Below are 12,679 nucleotides of genomic sequence, written 5' to 3' on the forward strand. Positions count from 1 at the left end.
TTCTCTGACACCTTAACCGTTAACCTTGGTTCAAACATTTAACATCACACGCACACGCAGTGTATTTCAGATAATTAATGAATTCCGATGTCACAATGATCGTTACATGGATAAGGAGTCCTACTGAATCAATTACTGCCGTTTATATCTAACTAATGATTGTTTTTGTAAGAGTGTAACGTCGAGCCTCAGCAGCTTTCTCACTCCTTATGTGCTACTGTATAAAACCTGGTTTTGCGCCTGTACTAATTGCTTACGGCCATACCACCCTGAACACGCCCATTGAGGAAGTGATACGCTCATTGAGGAAGTGTTTGGTGTGCTTGAGTGGTGAGAGGAGGACGGTGTTGGAGCGAGGATTCTTTGGTGGTAAATCAAGTATTTATAGATATTTTTTTGGTTAGTTTTTCGTCTCGTCGTTTATTCCCCCGACAGCTTGCTGTTTGGGGGAGTATTAGTATACTTTAGTTCGGTTTTTTCCGATGTCTCACGCGGTTTCGGAAACTCGAATGGAGGACGGCATGGAACGGAACACGGCTCCTGCTGCGGTGACGGATGGTGGTTGTGTGGCGAAGAGGACATCGGAGGACGTACTAGGCGGGAGACCGGTGACTGCGGAGAGAGCAACAAGAGAGAAGGAGGACAAGGTTGCGGATGGTGGCCCGAGCTACAGCAGGGAGTTGTCTGTGGCTGTGGAGCTTGTGGGAGAGGAGAAAATCCCGATGATTGAGATGCTAAGGGCGATGCAGAGTGTATGTGGATTGGTCTTGGGATGTCGCTACCTCTCATTGAACCAATATGAAGTAACGATGAATCACCCCAACGGGAAGAGGCGATTGTTGGATGGTTTTAGGATAAGGGGGACCAGCGTCGTCGCAAAAGACTTGACTGCAGATGAGATGGTGGTGTCCTTTATGAGTCTACCAGTGTACATTACGGATGAGGAGATTCTGAAGAAGCTTGCGGACTGGGGTGTGGAGGCAGTTCGCCGATTGCAAGGAGGAAGTGGCCTGGGATGACCATATGTGAGGGTACACGGTTTGTTAAGGTGAAGTTTAACAAGGAAGTACGGTCCTTGCCTTGGTCCACACGTTTTGACACTGAAAAGGGTGCTGAATATTTCCGTGTCATCCATGACAGGACAATTAAAGGTGTGTAGATTGTGCATCCAGCCTGGACATATAGTGAGGGACTGTCCTGACTTCCTCTGTCGGAAGTGCGGGAAGCAGGGGCACTATGCAAGGGAGTGTGTGGCTGTGATTAAATGCAGAGAGTGTGGTAATAGAAAGGAAAATTGTGTGTGTAAGGAGGAGCAGGTGGGAGGGGGTGCCCTCTCAGTTGACCCAGACTCAAGGGCTGTATCGTTGGAGAGTGAGGGAAGTGGAGGGGAAGAGAGTGCGGAAGAGGAGATGGAGCACGGGGAGCTGTCTGACGGGGAGACAGTCTTGGACAGTCAGCTACAGGTTGTGCTGAAGGACCCGGGTGTGGGGGGCACGGGGTTGCCCGGGGGGCAAAGCTCTCAAGTAGAGCTTTCCTCTCTACCGGCATCTGGGCACCCTACACCAGCGGAGGGCATAGCCAAGGTGCCGCGGGGGTCTGGACAGTTGGGGAACGAGGCGGGACATGGCACGGGGGCTAGCCTGGAAGTTGATTTGGTTGTGTCAATGGCCCCGGCATCAGGGGAGATGGGGGCACAGGGATGGGGGGGGGCAGGAGCTCTCAAGCGGGGCTCCTCTCTTTACAGGCGCCCGGGTGGCCTACAGTAGAGGAAGATGCAGCCTGGGGGTCTTGTGCTGTGACTATTGAGGATACAGCCGACGCGTCTCATTGGCGTGGTATGGCGCCTATAATTCCCCCCCCCACACTGGCTGATGGAAGGGAGAGGGAGAATAAGTCTGGGAATGAGGCGTTGGGTGTTTGTAGGGAGAGGGCGCCCAGGGTCAGACGCAGGAGAGGGGTTGATTCCGATGAGGAACAGAGGAACTTGAAAAAGAAAGGGGTACGTAAAAAAAAAAATGATTTTAACAGTAATACCCACTCTGTGTCTTTTGATTTCAATGGTCACACTCACATCAATTAACATCAACGGTCTTAACAATATGGCGAAGTTTGATGAGGTGTTAATCAATTTTAAATCCGATATTTTAGTGCTGCAGGAAACAAACTGGACACAGGCTAAAATGCCAGAAATCAAGGAAGAAATGGAGGGGACTGTTATTCGTCAACTGTGGGACGGCAAGATCGTGTGGTGTGGCAATACTTGTAAAGGAGGATGTGGTTGGGAATGTGAAGGAGGTTCTGAATGATGGGAAGGGGAGGGTGATTGGAATCGATTTTGATGTTAATAATGTAACGTATAGACTAATTAATGTATACGCACCTAACAGAGAAGTGGAAAAAAGGCTATTTTTTTATCTCTCTTGGTTTGCTCTGCACTAGGAATTGTGTTCTCGTGGGAGATTTTAATGTGTTTTGTAGCAAGCTGGATGTTTATAGGAGAGATAGTTTTAGACAGGATTCGGCCCGGAAGGCTTTGTTCAAAATGATTGAGGATGGGGGTTTGGTCGATGTGTGGAGGGTTAGAAATGCTGCAAGAGGGAATTTTCTAGGAGGCAGATAGTGAACGGAGTGCTAAAGCAAAGTAGGATCGATTTATGTTTAGCACGACAGGACATCGCTGATACTTTGAGCAGTGTACAGTATAAATTCACTGGTTATAGTGATCATGCAGCAATAATCTTTCAGATGGGTGACAGAAGTAGAGGGACAGGGGGGGGAGTTTGGTGTTTGAATACAAGTGTGTTGGAAGAGAGCGAGTATATTGAGATGGTGAGAGGGTGTGTTAAGGAGCAAATGAATTGTGTGGGGTATGATGCAGACGTGTGTGAGTGGTGGGAATGTGTGAAGATAAAGGTGAAAATGTTGAGCATCAATTATTGTAAAAAGCGGAGTCAAGTAAAGAGGAGGACGGAATGTGTATTGAGAGAGCGAATGGCTGAGGAATTGAGGAGGTTAGATGACGATGTGAATAGGGACTTAGCTGACTACATAGGCATTAAAGGGGAATTAGAATCTTATGAAAGGGAGAGGTGTAAAGGAGCAATAGTTAGGAATCGGGCGCAGTATGCGGTAGATGGGGAGAAATGTACGTCTTTCTTTTTGGGGCTGGAAAAACGGAAACAGGGTAGAACATACATAGCTCAGATAGAGGATGAGAGAGGGGAAGTGGTACATGATTTTGTGGGGGTGTTGGAGAGAGTGCAGGGTTTTACAGTGATTTATTTAGCAAAGGCTATGTAGATAAGGATAGTGTGGACAAGGTATTAGGAACGGTTGAGCATGTGTTATCGGATAGTGATAGGGAAGTATGTGAGTGTGAGTTAGGAGAATCGGAGGTGATGGCGGCCGTCAGCAGCCTGTCCAATAACAAAAGTCCTGGCTCTGATGGATTGCCGGCAGAGTTTTACAAGTGCTTGAGTGAGTTGTTATGTCCGATTTTATTAAAGGTATATAGGGAAATGGAAAGGTTAGGGATGGTTAGCAAGTCGATGTCGACGGGGTTAATAGCGGTACTCTACAAGAATAAGGGTAGTAAATTGCAGTTAGGGAACTACAGAGGGTTAAGTCTGTTGAACACTGACTATAAGGTACTGGCCAAAACTTTAGCTAATCAGATTAAGTCGGTAGTAGGGACCATAGTTTCATCAACCCAAACTTACAGTATTCCAGGGAGAGATATAGCGGACACGATAGGGTTAGTTAGGGATGTAGTGAGGCATATGAAAGAAGAGGGAGGTGTAGTATTGAGTGTAGATTTTAACAAAGCTTTTGATAGGGTAGAACATGAGTTTATGTTTAGGGCGCTAGAGAGATTTGGTTTTGGGGATAGGTTAGTGAAGTGGATTCGATTATTGTATAGTAATGCAAAGAGTAGGGTCAAGTGTAACGGGGGTATTGACGGATAGTTTTAGATTAGAGAGGTCAGTTAGGCAGGGTTGTCCGTTATCTGCATTATTGTACAGTATAACGGCTGAACCATTAGCCACCATGCTAAAAAAGGATCAGCACATACAAGGCATCAACATCCCGGGAGGAGGTAGGAGTTTAATCCATCCATACGCAGATGACACAAGCATTACAGTTAGGAATTTGGCCAGTGTGAAAAGGGTAATTGAGTTATTGGGAATATATGGGAGTGCATCGGGGGCAAAGATTAACCTGGAAGAGTCAGAGATCCTTTGTGTAGGGGCAGTGGATATGAGCGAGTGTGACATTCCGCTGACTGTTTCTAAGGGGATGATAAAGGTATTAGGTGTGAATGTGGGTGTGGATGAAAATGAGGCAAGGGATGTCACGTGGACAGGGGTTCTGAATAAAGTGAAGCAGAATTTGAATTTATGGAAGATGAGGAAGTTGAGACTGAGGGGTAAGGTGATTGTGGTGAATTGCTTGATGATGTCACGGGTGAATCATGTGCTGAGCACCCTGGATCTACCATTGAGGGTAGTAAAGGAGGTCTTGACGAATGGGTATGAGGATGGAGGACTGAAATTGATAGATGTGGAGGTGAAGAAAAGGGCGTTACGAGTGAAAACAATTAAGAAATATTTATTTGGAAAGGAGGAGTATTGTTGGATGGGTTTTTTTGAGGACTATTTGCACAGGTATGGTGGTTGTGGTGTGAATGGTCTTTTTATGATGTTTAATAAGCCGAGGTGTCAAGGGATGTCGTATTTCTATCGAGAGGTTTTTGAGGCATGGGGGAAATATTTGGAGTACGTGAAGTATGAGTGTGTGGACAGAGCCGAGGTTCTGAATCAGCCAATCTTTCAGAACCCAAAAATACTTCACAATAACAGAATACTGGTCAGTAAACATTTTGAGAAAGCCGGTATTAAACAGGTCAAGCATTTAATGTTGGAGGGGGGTAACGTTTTTAAGGCGGAACAGGTGATCATAAGGGATGTAAGGAGGTTTAATAGAGATGTGAGGGGGGCTGTGGTTGTTGGGATGTATAGGAGAGTAAAGGGAAGTATTGGTACAGGGTGGATGACACTACTGTTAGGACAGGGAGGGATAGGCGAGGAGAACACGATGGTCGAGTTGGGGGTGGAGAGGGGAGGTAAGAGAGTTAAGTTTGAGGATGTTAGTACAAAAAGTGTGTATATGGATTTGATGGGCGGTGGGATGAAGAGGCCAGCGTCAGAGAAGGTGTGGGGAAAGGCTTTTGAGGGGTTTGACGTGAAGAAAATGTGGGGCAACTTGAATGTGAAGTATAACTCTATTGAATGTGAGCACAATGATTTTAAGATCAGGCACAATAGGGTTTTCACGAATGTTGTTTTGCACCAAATTGATAGTACTGTGGGTAGAGTGTGCAATGTTGTAAAGAGGTGGATGAGACCTTTGATCATTATTTCATTGAATGTTCAATGTTGTTTGTTTTTTTTGAGAAGGTTAAGGATTTGCTGAGTGTACACTGTGGGATCAAGGTTGGGAAGGATGTTGAATGGAAGAAACTGTTGTTGTTTGGTTTGGTTGGAAAGGTGAAAGATGTGAATGTAAATTTGGTGAATTTCATGTTGAGCACAGTCCGTCATGCAATTGTATGCAGGAGGAACGTTGCGCAATATGAGGAGAGGGTGATACCGGTATGGGAGTGGTTTGTGGCAACTTTTAAAAAGAATGTGAGGTTGGTCCACACTCTTAGGAGGGAGGATTTTCACAAGTATTTTGTTAGGAACAGCACTTTAGTCATGTTAACGGAATCAGGGACGTTAGGATTTAGTGTGTAGTGTGGGCATTGTTTTTTCCTGCTTGTTAAGACCTGGCGGACCACTCCGAGGCAAATATTTGTTGTGTATGATTAGGGTTAACCTCTCTATGTGATTGTTGCGTACATTTGTGATTATCAACTATCTGTATGTCTTCTGTATGTCATACTGTGTTTGGTTATGACCGTAAAAGATTGTAAATTACTGTAAATACGGAATTTTAATTGTAAACTATATTTTTTGATAATAAAAAAAAAAGAAAAAAAAAAAAAAACACGCCCGATCTCGTCTGATCTCGGAAGCTAAGCAGGGTCGGGCCTGGTTAGTACTTGGATGGGAGACCGCCTGGGAATACCAGGTGCTGTAAGCTTTTTCTTTTTCAACTCGAGCTCATTGCCTCCGTGGCCTACCGTGGCGTACCGTGACCTGATGTTTACTGCCAACCGCTTTGGAGGATTTAAGCAACATACAAAAACTGACAACGTCTCTCAAAACTATTTTTGTGAAACATGAGGACAGTATAGTGATACTGCCAGCAGGGAGCACCAGAGAGCTGAACCGACAGTTGTACATTTCTTAAACTTTCACCAACACAAACACGCACGCTCACTTCAGATCATGGGAGGACGTCAAAAAATCACCACCCATTCTCTGACACTTTAACCGTTAACCTTGGTTCAAACATTTAACATCACACGCACACGCAGTGTATTCAGATAATTAATGAATTCAGATGTCACAATGATCGTTTACATGGATAAGGAGTCCTACTGAATAAATTACTGCCGTTTATATCTAACTAATGATTGTTTTTGTAAGAGTGTAACGTCGAGCCTCAGCAGCTTTCTCACTCCTTATGTGCTACTGTATAAAACCTGGTTTTGCGCCTGCACTAATTGCTTACGGCCATACCACCCTGAACACTCCCGATCTCGTCTGATCTCAGAAGCTAAGCAGGGTTGGGCCTGGTTAGTACTTGGATGGGAGCCCGCCTGGGAGACCGCCTGGGAATACCAGGTGCGGTAAGCTTTTCTTTTTCAACTCGAGCTCATTGCCTCCGTGGCCTACCGTGGCGTACCGTGACCTGATGTTTACTGCCAACCGCTTTGGAGGATTTAAGCAACATACAAAAACTGACAACGTCTCTCAAAACTATTTTTGTGAAACATGAGGACAGTATAGTGATACTGCCAGCAGGGAGCACCAGAGAGCTGAACCGACAGTTGTACATTTCTTAAACTTTCACCAACACAAACACGCACGCTCACTTCAGATCATGGGAGGACGTAAAAATCACCACCCATTCTCTGACACTTTAACCGTTAACCTTGGTTCAAACATTTAACATCACACGCACACGCAGTGTATTTCAGATAATTAATGAATTCAGATGTCACAATGATGGTTTACATGGATAAGGAGTCCTACTGAATCAATTACTGCCGTTTATATCTAACTAATGATTGTTTTTGTAAGAGTGTAACGTCGAGCCTCAGCAGCTTTCTCACTCCTTATGTGCTACTGTATAAAACCTGGTTTTGCGCCTGCACTAATTGCTTACGGCCATACCACCCTGATCACGCCCGATCTCGTCTGATCTCGGAAGCTAAGCAGGGTCGGGCCTGGTTAGTACTTGGATGGGAGTCCGCCTGGGAATACCAGGTGCTTTAAGCTTTTTCTTTTTCAACTCGAGCTCATTGACTCCGTGGCGTACCGTGACCTGATGTTTACTGCCAACCGCTTTGGAGGATTTAAGCAACATACAAAAACTGACAACGTCTCTCAAAACTATTTTGTGAAACATGAGGACAGTATAGTGATACTGCCAGCAGGGAGCACCAGAGAGCTGAACCGACAGTTGTACATTTCTTAAACTTTCACCAACACAAACACGCACGCTCACTTCAGATCATGGGAGGACGTCAAAAATCACCACCCATTCTCTGACACTTTAACCGTTAACCTTGGTTCAAACATTTAACATCACACGCACACGCAGTGTATTTCAGATAATTAATGAATTCAGATGTCACAATGATCGTTTACATGGATAAGGAGTCCTACTGAATCAATTACTGCCGTTTATATCTAACTAATGATTGTTTTTGTAAGAGTGTAACGTCGAGCCTCAGCAGCTTTCTCACTCCTTATGTGCTACTGTATAAAACCTGGTTTTGCGCCTGCACTAATTACTTAAGGCCATACCACCCTGAACACGCCCGATCTCGTCTGATCTCGGAAGCTAAGCAGGGTTGGGCCTGGTTAGTACTTGGATGGGAGACCGCCTGGGAATACCAGGTGCTGTAAGCTTTTTCTTTTTCAACTCGAGCTCATTGACTCCGTGGCGTACCGTGACCTGATGTTTACTGCCTACGGCTTTGGAGGATTTAAGCAACATACAAAAACTGACAACGTCTCTCAAAACTATTTTTGTGAAACATGAGGACAGTATAGTGATACTGCCAGCAGGGAGCACCAGAGAGCTGAACCGACAGTTGTACATTTCTTAAACTTTCACCAACACAAACACGCACGCTCACTTCAGATCATGGGAGGACGTCAAAAAATCACCACCCATTCTCTGACACTTTAACCGTTAACCTTGGTTCAAACATTTAACATCACACGCACACGCAGTGTATTTCAGATAATTAATGAATTCAGATGTCACAATGATCGTTTACATGGATAAGGAGTCCTACTGAATCAATTACTGCCGTTTATATCTAACTAATGATTGTTTTTGTAAAAGTGTAACGAAGAGCCTCAGCAGCTTTCTCACTCCTTATGTGCTACTGTATAAAACCTGGTTTTGCGCCTGCACTAATTGCTTACGGCCATACCACCCTGAACACGCCCGATCTCGTTTGATCTCGGAAGCTAAGCAGGGTTGGGCCTGGTTAGTACTTGGATGGGAGACCGCCTGGGAATACCAGGTGCTGTAAGCTTTTTCTTTTTCAACTCGAGCTCATTGACTCCGTGGCCTACCGTGGCGTACCGTGACCTGATGTTTACTGCCAACCGCTTTGGAGGATTTAAGCAACATACAAAAACTGACAACGTCTCTCAAAACTATTTTTGTGAAACATGAGGACAGTATAGTGATACTGCCAGCAGGGAGCACCAGAGAGCTGAACCGACAGTTGTACATTTCTTAAACTTTCACCAACGCAAACACGCACGCTCACTTCAGATCATGGGAGGACATCAAAAAATCACCACCCATTCTCTGACACTTTAACCGTTAACCTTGGTTCAAACATTTAACATCACACGCACACGCAGTGTATTTCAGATAATTATTGAATTCAGATGTCACAATGATCGTTTACATGGATAAGGAGTCCTGCTGAATCAATTACTGCCGTTTATATCTAACTAATGATTGTTTTTGTAAAAGTGTAACGTCAAGCCTCAGCAGCTTTCTCACTCCTTATGTGCTACTGTATAAAACCTGGTTTTGCGCCTGCACTAATTGCTTACGGCCATACCACCCTGAACAAGCCCGATCTCGTCTGATCTCGGAAGCTAAGCAGGGTCGGGCCTGGTTAGTACTTGGTTGGGAGACCGCCTGGGAATACCAGGTGCTGTAAGCTTTTTCTTTTTCAACTCGAGCTCATTGACTCCGTGGCGTACCGTGACCTGATGTTTACTGCCAACCGCTTTGGAGGATTTAAGCAACATACAAAAACTGACAACGTCTCTCAAAACTATTTTTGTGAAACATGAGGACAGTATAGTGATACTGCCAGCAGGGAGCACCAGAGAGCTGAACCGACAGTTGTACATTTCTTAAACTTTCACCAACACAAACACGCACGCTCACTTCAGATCATGGGAGGACGTCAAAAAATCACCACCCATTCTCTGACACTTTAACCGTTAACCTTGGTTCAAACATTTAACATCACACGCACACGCAGTGTATTTCAGATAATTAATGAATTCAGATGTCACAATGATGGTTTACATGGATAAGGAGTCCTACTGAATCAATTACTGCCGTTTATATCTAACTAATGATTGTTTTTGTAAGAGTGTAACGTCGAGCCTCAGCAGCTTTCTCACTCCTTATGTGCTACTGTATAAAACCTGGTTTTGCGCATGCACTAATTGCTTACGGCCATACCACCCTGAACACGCCAGATGTCGTCTGATCTCGGAAGCTAAGCAGGGTCGGGCCTGGTTAGTACTTGGATGGGAGACCGCCTGGGAATACCAGGTGCTGTAAGCTTTTTCTTTTTCAACTCGAGCTCATTGACTCCGTGGCGTACCGTGACCTGATGTTTACTGCCAACCGCTTTGGAGGATTTAAGCAACATACAAAAACTGACAACGTCTCTCAAAACTATTTTGTGAAACATGAGGACAGTATAGTGATACTGCCAGCAGGGAGCACCAGAGAGCTGAACCGACAGTTGTACATTTCTTAAACTTTCACCAACACAAACACGCACGCTCACTTCAGATCATGGGAGGACGTCAAAAAATCACCACCCATTCTCTGACACTTTAACCGTTAACCTTGGTTCAAACATTTAACATCACACGCACACGCAGTGTATTTCAGATAATTAATGAATTCAGATGTCACAATGATGGTTTACATGGATAAGGAGTCCTACTGAATCAATTACTGCCGTTTATATCTAACTAATGATTGTTTTTGTAAGAGTGTAACGTCGAGCCTCAGCAGCTTTCTCACTCCTTATGTGCTACTGTATAAAACCTGGTTTTGCGCCTGCACTAATTACTTACGGCCATACCACCCTGAACACGCCCGATCTCATCTGATCTCGGAAGCTAAGCAGGGTCGGGCCTGGTTAGTACTTGGATCGGAGTCCGCCTGGGAATACCAGGTGCTGTAAGCTTTTTCTTTTTCAACTCGAGCTCATTGACTCCGTGGCGTACCGTGACCTGATGTTTACTGCCAACCGCTTTGGAGGATTTAAGCAACATACAAAAACTGACAACGTCTCTCAAAGCTGTTTTTGTGAAACATGAGGACAGTATAGTGATACTGCCAGCAGGGAGCACCAGAGAGCTGAACCGACAGTTGTACATTTCTTAAACTTTCACCAACACAAACACGCACGCTCTCTTCAGATCATGGGAGGACGTCAAAAAATCACCACCCATTCTCTGACACTTTAACCGTTAACCTTGGTTCAACATTTAACATCACACGCACACGCAGTGTATTTCAGATAATTAATGAATTCAGATGTCACAATGATCGTTTACATGGATAAGGAGTCCTACTGAATCAATTACTGCCGTTTATATCTAACTAATGATTGTTTTTGTAAAAGTGTAACGTCGAGCCTCAGCAGCTTTCTCACTCCTTATGTGCTACTGTATAAAACCTGGTTTTGCGCCTGCACTATTGCTTACGGCCATACCACGCTGAACACGCCCGCTCTCGTCTGATCTCGGAAGCTAAGCAGGGTCGGGCCTGGTTAGTACTTGGATGGGAGACCGCCTGGGAATACCAGGTGCTGTAAGCTTATTCTTTTTCAACTCGAGCTCATTGACTCCGTGGCGTACCGTGACCTGATGTTTACTGCCAACCACTTTGGAGGATTTAAGCAACATACAAAAACTGACAACGTCTCTCAAAACTATTTTTGTGAAACATGAGGACAGTATAGTGATACTGCCAGCAGGGAGCACCAGAGAGCTGAACCGACAGTTGTACATTTCTTAAACTTTCACCAACACAAACACGCACGCTCACTTCAGATCATGGGAGGACGTCAAAAAATCACCACCCATTCTCTGACACTTTAACCGTTAACCTTGGTTCAAACATTTAACATCACACGCACACGCAGTGTATTTCAGATAATTAATGAATTCAGATGTCACAATGATCGTTTACATGGATAAGGAGTCCTACTGAATCAATTACTGCCGTTTATATCTAACTAATGATTGTTTTTGTAAAGTGTAACGTCGAGCCTCAGCAGCTTTCTCACTCCTTATGTGCTACTGTATAAAACCTGGTTTTGCGCCTGCACTAATTGCTTACGGCCATACCACCCTGAACACGCCCGATCTCGTCTGATCTCGGAAGCTAAGCAGGGTCGGGCCTGGTTAGTACATGGATGGGAGACCGCCTGGGAATACCAGGTGCTATAAGCTTTTTCTTTTTCAACTCGAGCTCATTGACTCCGTGGCGTACCGTGACCTGATGTTTACTGCCAACCGCTTTGGAGGATTTAAGCAACATACAAAAACTGACAACGTCTCTCAAAACTATTTTTGTGAAACATGAGGACAGTATAGTGATACTGCCAGCAGGGAGCACCAGAGAGCTGAACCGACAGTTGTACATTTCTTAAACTTTCACCAACACAAACACGCACGCTCACTTCAGATCATGGGAGGACGTCAATAAATCACCACCCATTCTCTGACACTTTAACCGTAAACCTTGGTTCAAACATTTAACATCACACGCACACGCAGTGTATTTCAGATAATTAATGAATTCAGATGTCACAATGATCGTTTACATGGATAAGGAGTCCTACTGAATCAATTACTGCCGTTTATATCTAACTAATGATTGTTTTTGTAAGAGTGTAACGTCGAGCCTCAGCAGCTTTCTCACTCCTTATGTGCTACTGTATAAAACCTGGTTTTGCGCCTGCACTAATTGCTTACGGCCATACCACCCTGAACACGCCCGATCTCGTCTGATCTCGGAAGCTAAGCAGGGTCGGGCCTGGTTAGTACTTGGATGGGAGTCCGCCTGGAATACCAGGTGCTGTAAGCTTTTTCTTTTTCAACTCGAGCTCATTGACTCCGTGGCGTACCGTGACCTGATGTTTACTGCCAACCGCTTTGGAGGATTTAAGCAACATACAAAAACTGACAACGTCTCTCAAAACTATTTTTGT

The 12,679-nt window shown here is 44.8% G+C and overlaps 9 non-coding genes and 1 pseudogene across 9 annotated transcripts; all 10 read left to right on the plus strand.

Moving 5' to 3' along the window:
* Nucleotides 1-6,672: 6,672 nt before the first annotated feature.
* Nucleotides 6,673-6,803, plus strand: LOC130395902 (5S ribosomal RNA; annotated as a pseudogene).
* Nucleotides 6,804-7,329: 526 nt separating this feature from the next.
* On the plus strand, nt 7,330-7,448 carry LOC130394589 (5S ribosomal RNA). The gene has a single exon (XR_008897733.1). It is a non-coding gene; the product is annotated as a 5S ribosomal RNA (ribosomal RNA).
* A 517-nt stretch (nt 7,449-7,965) lies between these two features.
* On the plus strand, nt 7,966-8,084 carry LOC130401359 (5S ribosomal RNA). The gene has a single exon (XR_008903820.1). It is a non-coding gene; the product is annotated as a 5S ribosomal RNA (ribosomal RNA).
* Nucleotides 8,085-8,603: 519 nt separating this feature from the next.
* Nucleotides 8,604-8,722, plus strand: LOC130399492 (5S ribosomal RNA). The gene has a single exon (XR_008902000.1). It is a non-coding gene; the product is annotated as a 5S ribosomal RNA (ribosomal RNA).
* A 529-nt stretch (nt 8,723-9,251) lies between these two features.
* LOC130400923 (5S ribosomal RNA) lies at nt 9,252-9,370 on the plus strand. Its single transcript, XR_008903391.1, has one exon. It is a non-coding gene; the product is annotated as a 5S ribosomal RNA (ribosomal RNA).
* A 519-nt stretch (nt 9,371-9,889) lies between these two features.
* Nucleotides 9,890-10,008, plus strand: LOC130395139 (5S ribosomal RNA). Its single transcript, XR_008898228.1, has one exon. It is a non-coding gene; the product is annotated as a 5S ribosomal RNA (ribosomal RNA).
* A 518-nt stretch (nt 10,009-10,526) lies between these two features.
* On the plus strand, nt 10,527-10,645 carry LOC130394962 (5S ribosomal RNA). The gene has a single exon (XR_008898070.1). It is a non-coding gene; the product is annotated as a 5S ribosomal RNA (ribosomal RNA).
* A 517-nt stretch (nt 10,646-11,162) lies between these two features.
* Nucleotides 11,163-11,281, plus strand: LOC130394604 (5S ribosomal RNA). Its single transcript, XR_008897746.1, has one exon. It is a non-coding gene; the product is annotated as a 5S ribosomal RNA (ribosomal RNA).
* A 518-nt stretch (nt 11,282-11,799) lies between these two features.
* Nucleotides 11,800-11,918, plus strand: LOC130394215 (5S ribosomal RNA). The gene has a single exon (XR_008897396.1). It is a non-coding gene; the product is annotated as a 5S ribosomal RNA (ribosomal RNA).
* A 519-nt stretch (nt 11,919-12,437) lies between these two features.
* On the plus strand, nt 12,438-12,555 carry LOC130394816 (5S ribosomal RNA). The gene has a single exon (XR_008897937.1). It is a non-coding gene; the product is annotated as a 5S ribosomal RNA (ribosomal RNA).
* The last annotated feature ends 124 nt before the right edge of the window (nt 12,556-12,679 follow it).

Source organism: Gadus chalcogrammus, chromosome 12, assembly GCF_026213295.1.
Source record: "Gadus chalcogrammus isolate NIFS_2021 chromosome 12, NIFS_Gcha_1.0, whole genome shotgun sequence".
Lineage (NCBI taxonomy): Eukaryota > Metazoa > Chordata > Actinopteri > Gadiformes > Gadidae > Gadus > Gadus chalcogrammus.